Here is a 17,578-nt window from a genome sequence, read left to right as displayed (position 1 = left end):
GAAGGAGTCTAAAAGTTTATAATAGTAAAAACATTTTGAGGACTGTTTGGCCAAAATAGTGTTCAATAGGTCAAATATGGACTGTATTTGAGTATATTTGAGTAAGTTAATATTCATGGTTCTTGGCAGAAACATGTTTAGTAGGTCAAAAATTTAGTTTTGTATGGGTAATGTAACATCAGTAGGATTCTATAGCCTATGTCCTTCTGAGGTTTAAAACCAGGGTCCTCTGTCCAAAGAACTCTTTGGACAGAAATATGTTCAGTAGGTCAAAGAGGGACCTCTGTATACCTGCTATGACACATATAACTATACAACAACAACTAACTTATTCATTTTTGCATTGACGGGAAATTGCATTAGCTTCTGCGTTACAAATAACATACCTCATGTGCAAGGAAAAGATAACACGATCTAATAATGATGCGTTCAATAATAATGTATTGTTATATCTAACTATATAATTTAGATCTTTTATGCAATGGAATGTTACTCCAAAAATGGTATCTCTTCAATGCACAATCGGAACGAGTTAGTTACTGTATGTATGCAATGCACTCATAGCTTATATGTTAATCTCTTTAATGGACATGGGAATGTTTTTTGTCAATGCACAAAGTTAGATTGTTTGTGCAATGCAATTCAACAACATATGTTGTCTCTTTAATGCACATGGGAATGAGTTAGTTCTGGTATGCAATGAGTGGATTGTATTTTATTTTTCAATGCACAAAGTTAGATCGTTTGTGCAATGCAACAACAGATGTTAATTTCTTTAATTCAAGTGCATAGCTTATATTTTTCAATGCACAATTTTAGATCGTTTATTGCAACGCAAAGACACATATGTCATCTCCTTAATGCACATGGGAATGAGTTAGTTTTGGTATGCAATGAAACAAGTGCATAGCTCATATGTTATTTTTCAATGCATAAAGTTAGATCGTTTGTACAATTGCAATGCAACAAACATATGTTATCCTTTAATGCACATGGGAATGAGTTAGTTCTGGTATAAAATGCAATGCAATGCAATGCAATGCAATGCAATGCAATGCAAGTGCATAGCTTATATTTTTCAATGCACAATTTTAGATCGTTCATTGCAATGCAAAAACACATATGTCATCTCTTTAATGCACATGGAAATGAGTTAGTTCTGGTATGCAATGCATTGCAATGCAAGTGCATAGCTTATATTTTTCAATGCACAATTTTAGATCGTTTATTGCAATGCAAAAACACATATGTCATCTCTTTAATGCACATAGGAATTAGTTAGTTCTGGTATGCAATTACAATATGTTATTTTTCAATGCACAAAGTTTGATTGTTTGTGCAATTGAAATGCAACGAACATATGTCATCTCTTTAATGCACACGGGAATGAGTTAGTTCTGGTATGCAATGCAATGCAATGCAATAAAATGCAATGCAATGCAATGCAATGCAATGCAATGCAATAAAATGCAATGCAATGCAATGCAATGCAATGCAATGCAATGCAATAAAATGCAATGCAATAAAATGCAATGCAATGCAATGCAATGCAATAAAATGCAATGCAATGCAATGCAAAGCAATGCAATGCAATGCAATGCAATAAAATGCAATGCAATGCAATGCAATAAAATGCAATGCAATAAAATGCAATGCAATGCAATGCAATGCAATAAAATGCAATGCAATGCAATGCCAATGCAATGCAATGCAATGCAATGAAATGCAAGTGCATAACTTATATTTTTCAATTCACAATTTTAGATCGTTTATTGCAATGCAAAAACACATATGTCATCTCTTTAATGCACATGGGAATGAGTTAGTTCTGGTATGCAATGCTATGCAATGCAATAAAATGCAATGCAATGCAATGCAATGCAATGCAATGCAATGCAATGCAATGCAATGCAATAAAATGCAATAAAATGCAATGCAATGCAATGCAATGCAATGCAATGAAATGCAAGTGCATAACTTATATTTTTCAATTCACAATTTTAGATCGTTTATTGCAATGCAAAAACACATATGTCATCTCTTTAATGCACATGGGAATGAGTTAGTTCTGGTATGCAATGCTATGCAATGCTATGCAATGCTATGCAATGCTATGCAATGCTATGCAATGCTATGCAATGCTATGCAATGCTATGCAATGCTATGCAATGCTATGCAATGCTATGCAATGCTATGCAATGCTATGCAATGCTATGCAATGCAATGCAATGCAATGCAATAAAATGCAATGCAATGCAATGAAATGCAAGTGCATAACTTATATTTTTCAATTCACAATTTTAGATCGTTTATTGCAATGCTAAAACACATATGTCATCTCTTTAATGCACATGGGAATGAGTTAGTTCTGGTATGCAATGCTATGCAATGCAATAAAATGCAATGCAATGCAATGCAATGCAATAAAATGCAATAAAATGCAATAAAATGCAATAAAATGCAATGCAATGCAATGCAATGCAATGAAATGCAAGTGCATAACTTATATTTTTCAATTCACAATTTTAGATCGTTTATTGCAATGCAAAAACACATATGTCATCTCTTTAATGCACATGGGAATGAGTTAGTTCTGGTATGCAATGCTATGCAATGCTATGCAATGCTATGCAATGCTATGCAATGCTATGCAATGCTATGCAATGCTATGCAATGCAATGCAATGCAATGCAATGCAATGCTATGCAATAAAATGCAATGCAATGCAATGCAATGCAATGCAATGCAATGCAATGCAATGCAATGCAATGCAATAAAATGCAATGCAATGCAATGCAATGCAATGCAATGCAATGCAATGCAATAAAATGCAATGCAATGCAATGCAATGCAATGCAATAAAATGCAATGCAATGCAATGCAATGCAATGCAATAAAATGCAATGCAATGCAATGCAATAAAATGCAAGTGCATAACTTATATTTTTCAATTCACAATTTTAGATCGTTTATTGCAATGCAAAAACACATATGTCATCTCTTTAATGCACATGGGAATGAGTTAGTTCTGGTATGCAATGCTATGCAATGCTATGCAATGCTATGCAATGCTATGCAATGCTATGCAATGCTATGCAATGCTATGCAATGCTATGCAATGCTATGCAATGCTATGCAATGCTATGCAATGCTATGCAATGCTATGCAATGCAATGCAATGCAATGCTAAGCAATGCAATGCAATAATATGCAATGCAATGCAATGCAATGCAATGCAATGCAATGCAATAAAATGCAATGCAATGCAAGTGCATAGCTTATATTTTTCAATGCACAATTTTAGATCGTTCATTGCAATGTAAAAACACATATGTCATCTCTTTAATGCACATGGGAATGAGTTAGTTCTGGTATGCAATGCATTGCAATGCAAGTCTATAGCTTATATTTTTCAATGCACAATTTTAGATCGTTTATTGCAACGCAAAGACACATATGTCATCTCCTTAATGCACATGGGAATGAGTTAGTTCTGGTATGCAATGAAACAAGTGCATAGCTTATATGTTATTTTTCAATGCGCAAAGTTAGATCGTTTGTACAATTGCAATGCAACAAACATATGTTATCCTTTAATGCACATGGGAATGAGTTAGTTCTGGTATGCAATGCAATGCAATGCAATGCAATGCAATGCAATGCAATGCAATGCAAGTGCATAGCTTATATTTTTCAATGCACAATTTTAGATCGTTCATTGCAATGCAAAAACACATATGTCATCTCTTTAATGCACATGGGAATGAGTTAGTTCTGGTATGCAATGCATTGCAATGCAAGTGCATAGCTTATATTTTTCAATGCACAATTTTAGATCGTTTATTGCAATGCAAAAACACATATGTCATCTCTTTAATGCACATAGGAATTAGTTAGTTCTGGTATGCAATTACAATATGTTATTTTTCAATGCACAAAGTTTGATTGTTTGTGCAATTGAAATGCAACAAACATGCAATAAAATGCAATAAAATGCAATAAAATGCAATAAAATGCAATAAAATGCAATAAAATGCAATGCAATGCAATGCAATGCAATGCAATGAAATGCAAGTGCATAACTTATATTTTTCAATGCACAATTTTAGATCGTTTATTGCAATGCAAAAACACAAATGTCATCTCTTTAATGCACATGGGAATGAGTTAGTTCTGGTATGCAATGCTATGCAATGCTATGCAATGCTATGCAATGCTATGCAATGCTATGCAATGCTATGCAATGCTATGCAATGCTATGCAATGCTATGCAATGCTATGCAATGCAATGCAATGCAATGCTAAGCAATGCAATGCAATAATATGCAATGCAATGCAATGCAATGCAATGCAATGCAATGCAATAAAATGCAATGCAATGCAATGCAATGCAATAAAATGCAATGCAATGCAATGCAATGCAATGCAATGCAATAAAATGCAATGCAATAAAATGCAATGCAATGCAATAAAATGCAATGCAATGCAAGTGCATAACTTATATTTTTCAATTCACAATTTTAGATCGTTTATTGCAATGCAAAAACACATATGTCATCTCTTTAATGCACATGGGAATGAGTTAGTTCTGGTATGCAATGCATTGCAATGCAAGTCTATAGCTTATATTTTTCAATGCACAATTTTAGATCGTTTATTGCAACGCAAAGACACATATGTCATCTCCTTAATGCACATGGGAATGAGTTAGTTCTGGTATGCAATGAAACAAGTGCATAGCTTATATGTTATTTTTCAATGCGCAAAGTTAGATCGTTTGTACAATTGCAATGCAACAAACATATGTTATCCTTTAATGCACATGGGAATGAGTTAGTTCTGGTATGCAATGCAATGCAATGCAATGCAATGCAATGCAATGCAATGCAATGCAAGTGCATAGCTTATATTTTTCAATGCACAATTTTAGATCGTTCATTGCAATGCAAAAACACATATGTCATCTCTTTAATGCACATGGGAATGAGTTAGTTCTGGTATGCAATGCATTGCAATGCAAGTGCATAGCTTATATTTTTCAATGCACAATTTTAGATCGTTTATTGCAATGCAAAAACACATATGTCATCTCTTTAATGCACATAGGAATTAGTTAGTTCTGGTATGCAATTACAATATGTTATTTTTCAATGCACAAAGTTTGATTGTTTGTGCAATTGAAATGCAACAAACATGCAATAAAATGCAATAAAATGCAATAAAATGCAATGCAATGCAATGAAATGCAAGTGCATAACTTATATTTTTCAATTCACAATTTTAGATCGTTTATTGCAATGCAAAAACACATATGTCATCTCTTTAATGCACATGGGAATGAGTTAGTTCTGCTATGCAATGCTATGCAATGCTATGCAATGCTATGCAATGCTATGCAATGCTATGCAATGCTATGCAATGCTATGCAATGCTATGCAATGCAATGCAATGCAATGCAATGCTATGCAATAAAATGCAATGCAATGCAATGCAATGCAATAAAATGCAATGCAATGCAATGCAATGCAATGCAATGCAATGCAATGCAATAAAATGCAATGCAATGCAATGCAATAAAATGCAATGCAATGCAATGCAATGCAATGCAATGCAATGCAATGCAATGCAATAAAATGCAATGCAATGCAAGTGCATAACTTATATTTTTCAATTCACAATTTTAGATCGTTTATTGCAATGCAAAAACACATATGTCATCTCTTTAATGCACATGGGAATGAGTTAGTTCTGGTATGCAATGCTATGCAATGCTATGCAATGCAATGCAATGCAATGCTATGCAATGCTATGCAATGCAATGCTATGCTATGCAATGCAATGCAATGCAATAATATGCAATGCAATGCAATGCAATGCAATGCAATGCAATGCAATGCAATAAAATGCAATGCAATGCAAGTGCATAGCTTATATTTTTCAATGCACAATTTTAGATCGTTCATTGCAATGCAAAAACACATATGTCATCTCTTTAATGCACATGGGAATGAGTTAGTTCTGGTATGCAATGCATTGCAATGCAAGTCCATAGCTTATATTTTTCAATGCACAATTTTAGATCGTTTATTGCAATGCAAAAACACATATGTCATCTATTTAATGCACATGGGAATGAGTTAGTTCTGGTATGCAATGCAATGCAATAAAATGCAATGCAATGCAATGCAATGCAATGCAATGCAATGCAATGCAATGCAATGCAATAAAATGCAATGCAATGCAAGTGCATAGCTTATATTTTTCAATGCACAATTTTAGATCGTTCATTGCAATGCAAAAACACATATGTCATCTCTTTAATGCACATGGGAATGAGTTAGTTCTGGTATGCAATGCATTGCAATGCAAGTCCATAGCTTATATTTTTCAATGCACAATTTTAGATCGTTTATTGCAATGCAAAAACACATATGTCATCTATTTAATGCACATGGGAATGAGTTAGTTCTGGTATGCAATGCAATGCAATAAAATGCAATGCAATGCAATGCAATGCAAGTGCATAGCTTATATTTTTCAATGCACAATTTTAGATCGTTTATTGCAATGCAAAAACACATATGTCATCTCTTTAATGCACATAGGAATTAGTTAGTTCTGGTATGCAATTACAATATGTTATTTTTCAATGCACAAAGTTTGATTGTTTGTGCAATTGAAATGCAACAAACATATGTCATCTCTTTAATGCACACGGGAATGAGTTAGTTCTGGTATGCAATGCAATGCAATGCAATAAAATGCAATGCAATGCAATGCAATGCAATAAAATGCAATGCAATGCAATAAAATGCAATGCAATGCAATGCAATGCAATGCAATGCAATGCAATAAAATGCAATGCAATGCAATGCAATGCAATGCAATGCAATGCAATGAAATGCAAGTGCATAACTTATATTTTTCAATTCACAATTTTAGATCGTTTATTGCAATGCAAAAACACATATGTCATCTCTTTAATGCACATGGGAATGAGTTAGTTTTGGTATGCAATGCAATAAAATGCAATGCTATGCAATGCAATAAAATGCAATGCAATGCAATGCAATGCAATGCAATGCAATAAAATGCAATAAAATGCAATGCAATGCAATGCAATGCAATAAAATGCAATGCAATGCAATGCAATAAAATGCAAGTGCATAACTTATATTTTTCAATTCACAATTTTAGATCGTTTATTGCAATGCAAAAACACATATATCATCTCTTTAATGCACATGGGAATGAGTTAGTTCTGGTATGCAATGCTATGCAATGCTATGCAATGCTATGCAATGCTATGCAATGCTATGCAATGCTATGCAATGCTATGCAATGCTATGCAATGCTATGCAATGCTATGCTATGCTATGCAATGCAATGCAATGCAATGCAATGCAAAAAAATGCAAAAAAATGCAAAAAAATGCAATGCAATGCAATGCAATGCAATAAAATGCAATGCAATGCAATGCAATGCAATGCAATGCAATGCAATGCAATAAAATGCAATGCAATGCAATGCAATGCAATGCAATGCAATGCAATACAATGCAATGCAATGCAATAAAATGCAATGCAATGCATGTGCATAACTTATATTTTTCAATTCACAATTTTAGATCGTTTATTGCAATGCAAAAACACATATGTCATCTCTTTAATGCACATGGGAATGAGTTAGTTCTGGTATGCAATGCTATGCAATGCTATGCAATGCTATGCAATGCTATGCAATGCTATGCAATGCTATGCAATGCTATGCAATGCTATGCAATGCTATGCAATGCAATGCAATGCAATGCAATGCAATGCAATGCAATGCTATGCAATGCAATACAATGCAATGCAATGCAATAAAATGCAATGCAATGCAATGCAATGCAATGCAATGCAAGTGCATAGCTTATATTTTTTCAATGCACAATTTTAGATCGTTTATTGCAATGCAAAAACACATATGTCATCTCTTTAATTCACATGGGAATGAGTAGTTCTGATGCAATGCAATGCAATAAAATGCAATGCAAGTGCATAGCTTATATTTTTCAATGCACAATTTTAGATCGTTTATTGCAATGCAAAAACACAAATGTCATCTCTTTAATGCACATGGGAATGAGTTAGTTCTGGTATGCAATGCAAAGCAATAAAATGCAATGCAATGCAATACAATGCAAGTGCATAGCATATTTTTCAATGCACAATTTTAGATCATTTATTGCAATGCAAAACCACATATGTCATCTCTTTAATGCACAGGGGAATGAGTTAGTTCTGGTATGCAATGAAACAAGTGCATAGTTAATATGATATCTTTCAATACACAAAATTAGATCGTTTGTGCAATTGCAATGCAACAAACATATGTTATCCATTAATGTACATGGGAATGAGTTAGTTCTCTTATGCAATGCAACAACATATGTTATCTCTTTAATGCACATGGGATTGAGTTAGTTCTGGTATGCAATGCAACAACATATGTTATCTCTTTAATGCACGTGGGAATGAGTTAGTTCTGGTATGCAATGAAACAAGTGCATACTTAATATGATATCTTTCAATACACAAAATTAGATCGTTTGTGCAATTGCAATGCAACAAACATATGTTATCCATTAATGTACATGGGAATGAGTTAGTTCTCCTATGCAATGCAACAACATATGTTATCTCTTTAATGCACATGGGATTGAGTTAGTTCTGGTATGCAATGCAATGCAAGTGCATAGCTTATATTTTTAAATGCACAATTTTAGATCGTTTATTGCAATGCAAATGCAACAAACATGTTATCCTTTAATGCACATGGGAACGAGTTAGTTCTGGTATGCAATGCAATGCAATGCAATGCAATAAAATGCAATGCAATGCAATGCAATGCAATGCAATGCAATGCAATGCAAGTGCATAGCTTATATTTTTCAATGCACAATTTTAGATCGTTTATTGCAATGCAAAAACACATGTCATCTCTTTAATGCACATGGGAATGAGTTAGTTCTGGTATGCAATGCAATGCAATAAAATGCAATGCAATGCAAGTCCACAGCTTATATTTTTCAATGCACAATTTTAGATCGGTAATTGCAATGCAAATACACATATGTCATCTCTTGAATGCACATGGGAATGAGTTAGTTCTGGTATGCAATGAAACAAGTGCATAACATATGTTATTTTTCAATGCACAAAGTTAGATCGTTTGTGCAATTGCAATGCAACAAACATTTGTTATCCTTTAATGCACATGTGAATGAGTTAGTTCTGGTATGTAATGCAAAAAATGGATAGCTTGTATGTAATTTTTTAATGCACAAAGTTAGATCGTTTGTGCAATGCAATGCAACAACACATGTTATCTATTTAATGAACATGGGAATGAGTTAGTTCTGGTATGCAATGCAATGCAACAAGTTTATAGCGTATAAGTAATTTTTCAAGGCACAACGTTAGATCGTCTGTGAAATGCAATGCAACAGCGTACAGTTTATCTCCTCACAGCACAACGCAATGAGTATGTTATCTCTTTAATGCACATGGGAATGAGTTAGTTTGGTATGCAAGGCAATGCAACAAGTGCAAAGCTTATACGTCAGCCATACAGATGTCCATATTTGACCCAAGGAAAATCTTTCTTGCCAAAGAGTCCTCGATAGACTCCTTTTAATGTTAAATCAGCCATGCAGAAGTCCATATTTGACCTACTGGACATATTGCTGGAAAAAGCCTCCTCAATCTTGAACCTTCTCTACATACTCATAGACTACTACTACTTATTTCTGGTCAAAGTTTCTACAAAAGTTCTTAAACTAAATAAACGAATAGACTCTTTCTGATGTTAAATCAGCTTTACAGAGCTTCCTTTATGAACTGCTGAAAATTTTGTTGACCAAAGTGTCTTTGAACTTTCTCCACAATATAACTTTCTATACATGTTGACTCCTTTTGATGTTCAATCTTGAACATTAGCCATACAATAGTCCATATTTGACCTACTGAACATATTTCTGACCAGAGACCTTGAACATTAACTTACTATGAATACTTCTCGTACTATAAAGACTTCTCGTGATGTTTTACCAGCCAGACAGTAGTCCATATTTGATCAATTGAACATATGTTTGGCCAAAGACTCCTCAAAATGTTTTTTACTATTGTCCATATTTGACATTCTGAATTTTTTTCTGGCCAAAGGTACTCTATCTTGGACTAATCTATACATACTCATAGACTCCTTCTGATGCTTCATAAGCCATTTAGATGTCAATATCTGAACTATTGAACTTATTTCTGCTCAAAGGGTTCTCAAAAGTTTATAAACTATATAAAGTTATAGACTCATTCTGATGATAAATCATCAGGTCCCCTTTTTGACCTAATGAACATCTGGCCAAAGAGTTCTTGAACATTATCTTGCTATACATACAGATTGACTTCTTGTTATGTTATATTAACCAGCCAGTAGTCCATATTTGACCCAAGGAAAATATTTCTGGTAAAACAGTCCTCAATCTTGGACTTTCTATACATATTCATAGACTCCTTCTGATGCTTCATAAGCCATATAGATGTCAATATCTGACCTATCGAATTTATTTCTGGTCAAAGGGTCCTCAAGAGGTTTTAAACTAAATAAACTTATAGACTCCTTCTGATGATAAATCAGCTATACAGTGGTCCCTTTTTGACATAATGAACATATTTCTGGCCAAAGAGTTCTTGAACATTATCTTACTATACATACAGATTGACTTTTTGCGATGTTATATTAACCATCCAGTAGTCCATTTTTGACCTACTCAACTTATTTCTGGCCCTAGAGTACTCAATTATTGAAATTTGTATACATTCTTGCAGACTCCTTTTGATGTTACATCCGCCATACAAAAGTAATTTTTTGACCAACTTAACATATTTCTTGCCAGAGTCCTTGAACATTATCTCACTATACATACAGACTGACTTCTCGTAATGTTATATCAGGCAGAGAGTAGTCCCAAATTTGACCGATTGAAACATTTTTAGTCCAAAGAATTTTCTTTACTATTATAAACTTATCAACTCCTTCTAATGTTACATTTTTAACATTAACTTTCTATACTTATAGACTCCTTTTGACCTGCTGAACACATTTCTGGCCAAAGATTAACTTACCATAAAATCAGATCAGCCAGACGCCAGTCAAAATTTTAACTACTAAAAATATTTCTGGCCAAGGAGTACTCGAAACTTTAACTTTCTACACATACTTGTTGACTCCTGATGTAAAGCCATACTGAAGTTCATATTTGACCCAACGAACATTTTTCTGGCCAATGAATCCTCGATCTCAAACTTTCTATACAAGACCCCTTTTGATGCTTTATAAGCCATATAGATGTTCTTATTGAAGTCCATATCTGACTGATTAAACATATTTCTGGTCAAAGGGTCCTCAAATGCTTTTAAATTATATACGCTTTGAGACTCCTTCTGATGATAAATCAGGCAGACAGAATTCCATATTTGACCTACTGCAGATTTGACCTAATTTGATATTACTGAGATTTTTATTGTGTTTACAGGGGCAATGCACATTAATAAACATAAATGTAAATGTGCCAGAATTAGCCTAAAAGGCTATTTTACATCTGTAGACCCTTGACAGAATGTTAAGAAAAAGTCACCCTAAAAACAGAGACAAAACATCACACATATACACATCATATGACCATATATACATATACACATAAATACACACATATATACGCATATACATATATCAGCCTGAAAAATTTAATATTTGGCCTACTTAACATTTTTCTGGCCAAAGAATACTCGAAACTTGAAATTTCTATACATACTCATTGACTTCTTCTTATGTTATATCAGCCATACAGAAGTCCACTGTTGGCCCAAAGAACATATTTCTGGCCAGAGTTCTCAATCTTGAACTTTCTCAATCTGAACTTTCATAGACTCTTTCTGATTCGTCATAAGCCATATAGGTGTCCATATCTGGCGAATTGAAAATGTTTTTGGCAAAAAGGGTCCTCACAAGTTAGCTAACTGAATACTGATAGACTTATTCTGATGATAAATCACTTAAATCACTATGTGACCCTCTGAATGTATTTTTAGCCAAAGAACCATAGAACATTAACTTCATATACATATTGATTCAAGAGTCAAAATTTGACCTCTGTATGGCTGATTTATTATCAGAAGGAGTCTATGATTTTACATAGTTTAAAAACGTTTAAGGAACCTTTGACCAGAAATAATAATAGGCCATTTATGGACATATATATGGCTTATGAAAAATCAGAAGGAGACTATGAGTATGTATAGAAAGTTCAAGATTGAGGACACTTTGGCCAGAAAAATGTTCCTTGGGTCAATTATGGACTTCTGTATAGCTGACCTAACATCAGATGGAGTCACAGAGTATGTATAAAAAAGGTCAAGTTTCGAGTACTCTTTGGCAAGAAACATTTTCAGTAGGTCAAATATGAATATGTAGTAAGTTAATGTTCAAAAAATCTTAGGCCAGAAATATGTCCAGTAGTTCAAAAAGGGGCCTCTGTCTGGCTGATTTAACATCAGAAGGAGTCTATGAGTTAAAATAGTTTAAAACCATTTGAGGACCCATTGACCAGAAATTACTCTTTGGCCAGTAATATTGTCAGTAGGTCGATTCTGGTATGGAAAGGACAAGTTCATGGACTCTTGGACCAGAAATATGTTCAATAGTGAAATATGGACAATTGTCTGGCTGATGTACTACTAACTGAAAGAGTCTATAATCATTAATAGAGAGTTCAAGATCAATCACGCTTCAGTCAGAAATATGTTCAATATGTCAAATCTGAAATACTGCATAGCAATGTCAATGAGTATGTATAGAAAGTTCAAAATCGAGGACTGTTTTACCAGAAATATTTTCATTTATGGACTCCTGTCTGGCTAATATAACATCGCAAGAAGTCAATCTGTATATATTATAGTAAGTTAAAGTTCAAGAACTCTTAGGTCTGAAATATGTTCATCAGTTCAAAAAGGCGCCTCTGTATAACCGATTTAACCTCAGAATGAGTCTATAAGTTTATCTCGCTTTGACCAGAAATAAATTCAATAGGTCAGATATGGACTTCTATATGCCTTATGGAGCATCAGGAGGAGTCTATATATAAAGTTCAAGATTGAGGACTCTTTGGCCAGAAATATATTCCTTGGGTCAAATATGGACTTCTTTATGGCTGACATAACCTTAAAAGGAGTCAACGAGTATGTATAGAAAGTTCAAGTTCAAGATCTCTTGGCCAATAATATTTTCAGTAGGTCGATTCTGGTATGGAAAGTTCAAGTTCATGGACTCTTGGACCAGAAATATATTCCTTGGGTCAAATATGGACTTCTTTATTAACCTCAAAAGGAGTCAACGAGTATGTATAGAAAGTTCAAGTTCATAGACTCTTATGCCAGAAATATGTTCAGTCGTTCAAAAAGGGGCCTCTGTATTACTGATTTAACATCAGAATAAGTCTATGAGTTTATATCGCTTAAAACCTTTTGAGGACCCATTGACCACAAATAAGTTCAATAGGTCAGATTTGGACTTTTAAAGGGCTTATGAAGCATCAGAAGGAGTCTATAAGTAAAAAGTTCAAGATCGAGGACTCTTTGGCCAGTAATATTTTCAGTAGGTCGATTCTGGTATGGAAGGTTCAAGTTCATGGACTCATGGACAAGAAAAATGTTCAATAGTGAAATATGGACAATTGTCTGGCTGATGTACTACTACCTGAAAGAGTCTATAATCATTAATAGAGAGTTCAAGATCAATCACGCTTCAGTCAGAAATATGTTCAATAAGTCAAATCTGAAATACTGCATGGCTGAAGAAACATCAGATTCTAGAGTCTATGAGTGTGTTTTGATTGTTCAAGATCGAGGACTCTTTTGCTAGAAAAATGTTCAGTAGATAATTTATGGGCTGCTGTGTGGCTGATGAATCATCATAAGGAGTCTATGAGCATGTATAAAAAGTTCAAAATCGAGGACTGTTTTACCAGAAATTTTTTCAGCGGGTAAATTATAGCCTGCCTGGCTACTATAACATCGCAAGAAGTCAATCTGTATATATGGAAGTTAAAGTTCAAGAACTCTTAAGTCAGAAATATGTTCATCTGTTCAAAAAGGGACCTCTGTATTACCGATTTAACATCAGAATGATCGCAAGCTTATATCGCTTAAAACCTTTTGAGGACCCTTTGATCAGAAATAAGTTCAATATGGACTTCTATACGGCTTATGGAGCATCAGGAGGAGTCTATATAGAAAAATCAAGATTGAGGACTCTTTGGCCAGAAATATATTCCTTGGGTCAATTATGGACTTCTTTATGGCTAACATAACCTCAAAAGGAGTCAACAAGTATGTATAGAAAGTTCAAGAACTCTTAGGCCAGAAATATGTTCAGTAGTTAGAAAAGGGGCCTCTTTATTACTGATTTCACATCAGAATAAGTCTATGAGTTTATATCGCTTAAAACCTTTTGAGGACCCATTGACCAGAAATAAGTTCAATAGGTCAGATTTGGAATTTTAAAGGGCTTATGAAGCATCAGAAGGAGTCTATAAGTAGAAAGTTCAAGATCGAGGACTCTTTGGCCAGTAATATTTTCAGTAGGTCGATTCTGGTATGGAAAGGTCAAGTTCATGGACTCTTGGACCAGAAATATGTTCAATAATGAAATATGGACAATTGTCTGGCTGATGTACTACTACCTGAAAGAGTCTATAATCATTAATAGAGAGTTCAAGATCAATCACGCTTCAGTCAGAAATATGTTCAATATGTCAAATCTGAAATATTGCATGGCAATGTCAATGAGTATGTATAGAAAGTTCAAAATCGAGGACTGTTTTACCAGAAATATTTTCAGTTATGGACTCCTCTCTGGCTAATATAACATCGCAAGAAGTCAATCAGTATATATTATAGTAAGTTAAAGTTCAAGAACTCTTAGGTCAGAAATATGTTCATCAGTTCAAAAAGGGGCCTCTGTATAACCGATTTAACATCAGAATTAGTCTATAAGTTTATTTCGCTTCAAACCTTTAGAGGACCCTTTGACCAGAAATATGTTCAATAGGTCAGATATGGACTTCTATATGGCTTATGGAACATCAGGAGGAGTCTATATATAAAGTTCAAGATTGAGGACTCTTTGGCCAGAAATATATCCCTTGGGTCAAATATGGACTTCTTTATGGCTGACATTACCTCAAAAGGAGTCAACGAGAATGTATAGAAAGTTCAAGTTCAAGAACTATTAGGCCAGAAATATGTTCATCAGTTCAAAAAGGGGCCTCTGTATAACCGATTTAACATCAGAATGAGTCTATAAGTTTATCTCGCTTAAAACCTTTTGAGGACCCTTTGACCAGAAATAAGTTCAATGGGTCAGATATGAACTTCTATACGGCTTATGGAACATCAGGAGGAGTCTATATATAAAGTTCAAGATTGAGGACTCTTTGGCCAGAAATATATTCCTTGGGTCAAATATGGACTTCTTTATCTGACATAACCTCAAAAGGATTCAACGAGTATGTATAGAAAGTTCAAGTTCATTAACTCTTAGGCCAGAAATATGTTCAGTAGTTCAAAAAGGGGCCTCTGTATTACTGATTTAACATCAGAATAAGTCTATGAGTTTATATCGCTTAAAACCTTTTGAGGACACATTGACCAGAATTAAGTTCAATAGGTCAGATTTGGACTTTTAAAGGGATTATGAAGCATCAGAAGGAGACTATAAGTAGAAAGTTCAAGATCAAGGACTCTTTGGCCAGTAATATTTTCAGTAGGTCGATTCTGGTATGGAAAGTTAAAGTTCATGGACTCTTGGACCAGAAATATGTTCAATAGTGAAATATGGACAATTGTCTGGCTGATGTACTACTACCTGAAAGAGTCTATAATCATTAATAGAGAGTTCAAGATCAATCTTGTCTTTATTTCTTCTTTATTCTTTATTCTTATTTCTTCTTATTTCAGTCAGAAATATGTTCAGTATGTCAAATCTGAAATACTGCATGGCAATGTCAATGAGTATGTATAGAAAGTTTAAAATCGAGGACTGTTTTACCAGAAATATTTTCAGTTATGGACTCCTGTCTGGCTAATATAACATCGCAAGAAGTCAATCTGTATATATTATAGTAAGTTAAAGTTCAAGAACTCTTAGGTCAGAAATATGTTCATCAGTTCAAAAAGGGGCCTCTGTATAACCGATTTAACATCAGAATGAGTCTATAAGTTTATCTCGCTTAAAACCTTTTGAGGACCCTTTGACCAGAAATAAGTTCAATAGGTCAGATATGAACTTCTATACGGCTTATGGAGCATCAGGAGGAGTCTATATAGAAAGTTCAAGATTGAGGACTCTTTGGCCAGAAATATATTCCTTGGGTCAATTTTGGACTTCTTTATTGCTGACATAACCTTAAAAGGAGTCAATGAGTATGTATAGAAAGTTCAAGTTCAAGATCTCTTTGGCCAGTAATATTTTCAGTAGGTCGATTCTGGTATGGAAAGTTAAAGTTCATGGACTCTTGGACCAGAAATATGTTCAATAGTGAAATGTGGACAATTGTCTGGCTGATGTACTACTAGCTGAAAGAGTCTATAATCATTAATAGAGAGTTCAAGATCAATCACGCTTCAGTCAGAAATATATTCAGTATGTCAAATCTGAAATACTGCATGGCAATGTCAATGAGGATGTATAGAAAGTTCAAAATCAAGGACTGTTTTACCAGAAATATTTTCAGTTATGGACTCCTGTCTGGCTAATATAACATCGCAAGAAGTCAATCTGTATATATTATAGTAAGTTAAAGTTCATAAACTCTTAGGCCAGAAATATGTTCAGTAGTTCAAAAAGGGGCCTCTGTATTACTGATTTAACATCAGAATAAGTCTATGAGTTTATATCGCTTAAAACCTTTTGAGGACCCATTGACCAGAAATAAGTTCAATAGGTCAGATTTGGACTTTTATAGGGCTTATGAAGCATCAGAAGGAGTCTATAAGTAGAAAGTTCAAGATCAAGGACTCCTTTGGCCAGTAATATTTTCAGAAGGTCGATTCTGGTATGGAAAGTACAAGTTCATGGACTCTTGGACCAGAAATATGTTCAATAGTGAAATATGGACAATTGTCTGGCTAATGTACTACTACCTGAAAAAGTCTATAATCATTAATAGAGAGTTCAAGATCAATCACGCTTCAGTCAGAAATATGTTCAATAAGTCAAATCTGAAATACTGCATGGCTGAAGAAACATCAGATTCTAGATTCTATGAGTGTGTTTTGATTGTTCAAGATCGAGGACTCTTTTGCCAGAAAAATGTTCAGTAGGTAATTTATGGGCTGCTGTGTGGCTGATGAATCATCATAAGGAGTCTATGAGCATGTATAAAAAGTTCAAAATCGAGGACTGTTTTACCAGAAATATTTTCAGCGGGTCAATTATCGCCTGTCTGGCTACTATAACATCGCAAGAAGTCAATCTGTAT

Source organism: Phoxinus phoxinus (genome assembly GCF_949152265.1).
Source record: "Phoxinus phoxinus genome assembly, chromosome: 8".
In the NCBI taxonomy this organism is placed as follows: Eukaryota; Metazoa; Chordata; class Actinopteri; order Cypriniformes; family Leuciscidae; genus Phoxinus; species Phoxinus phoxinus.
The sequence above is the reverse complement of the archived record's forward strand: the minus strand, read 5'-3'. Positions refer to the sequence as shown.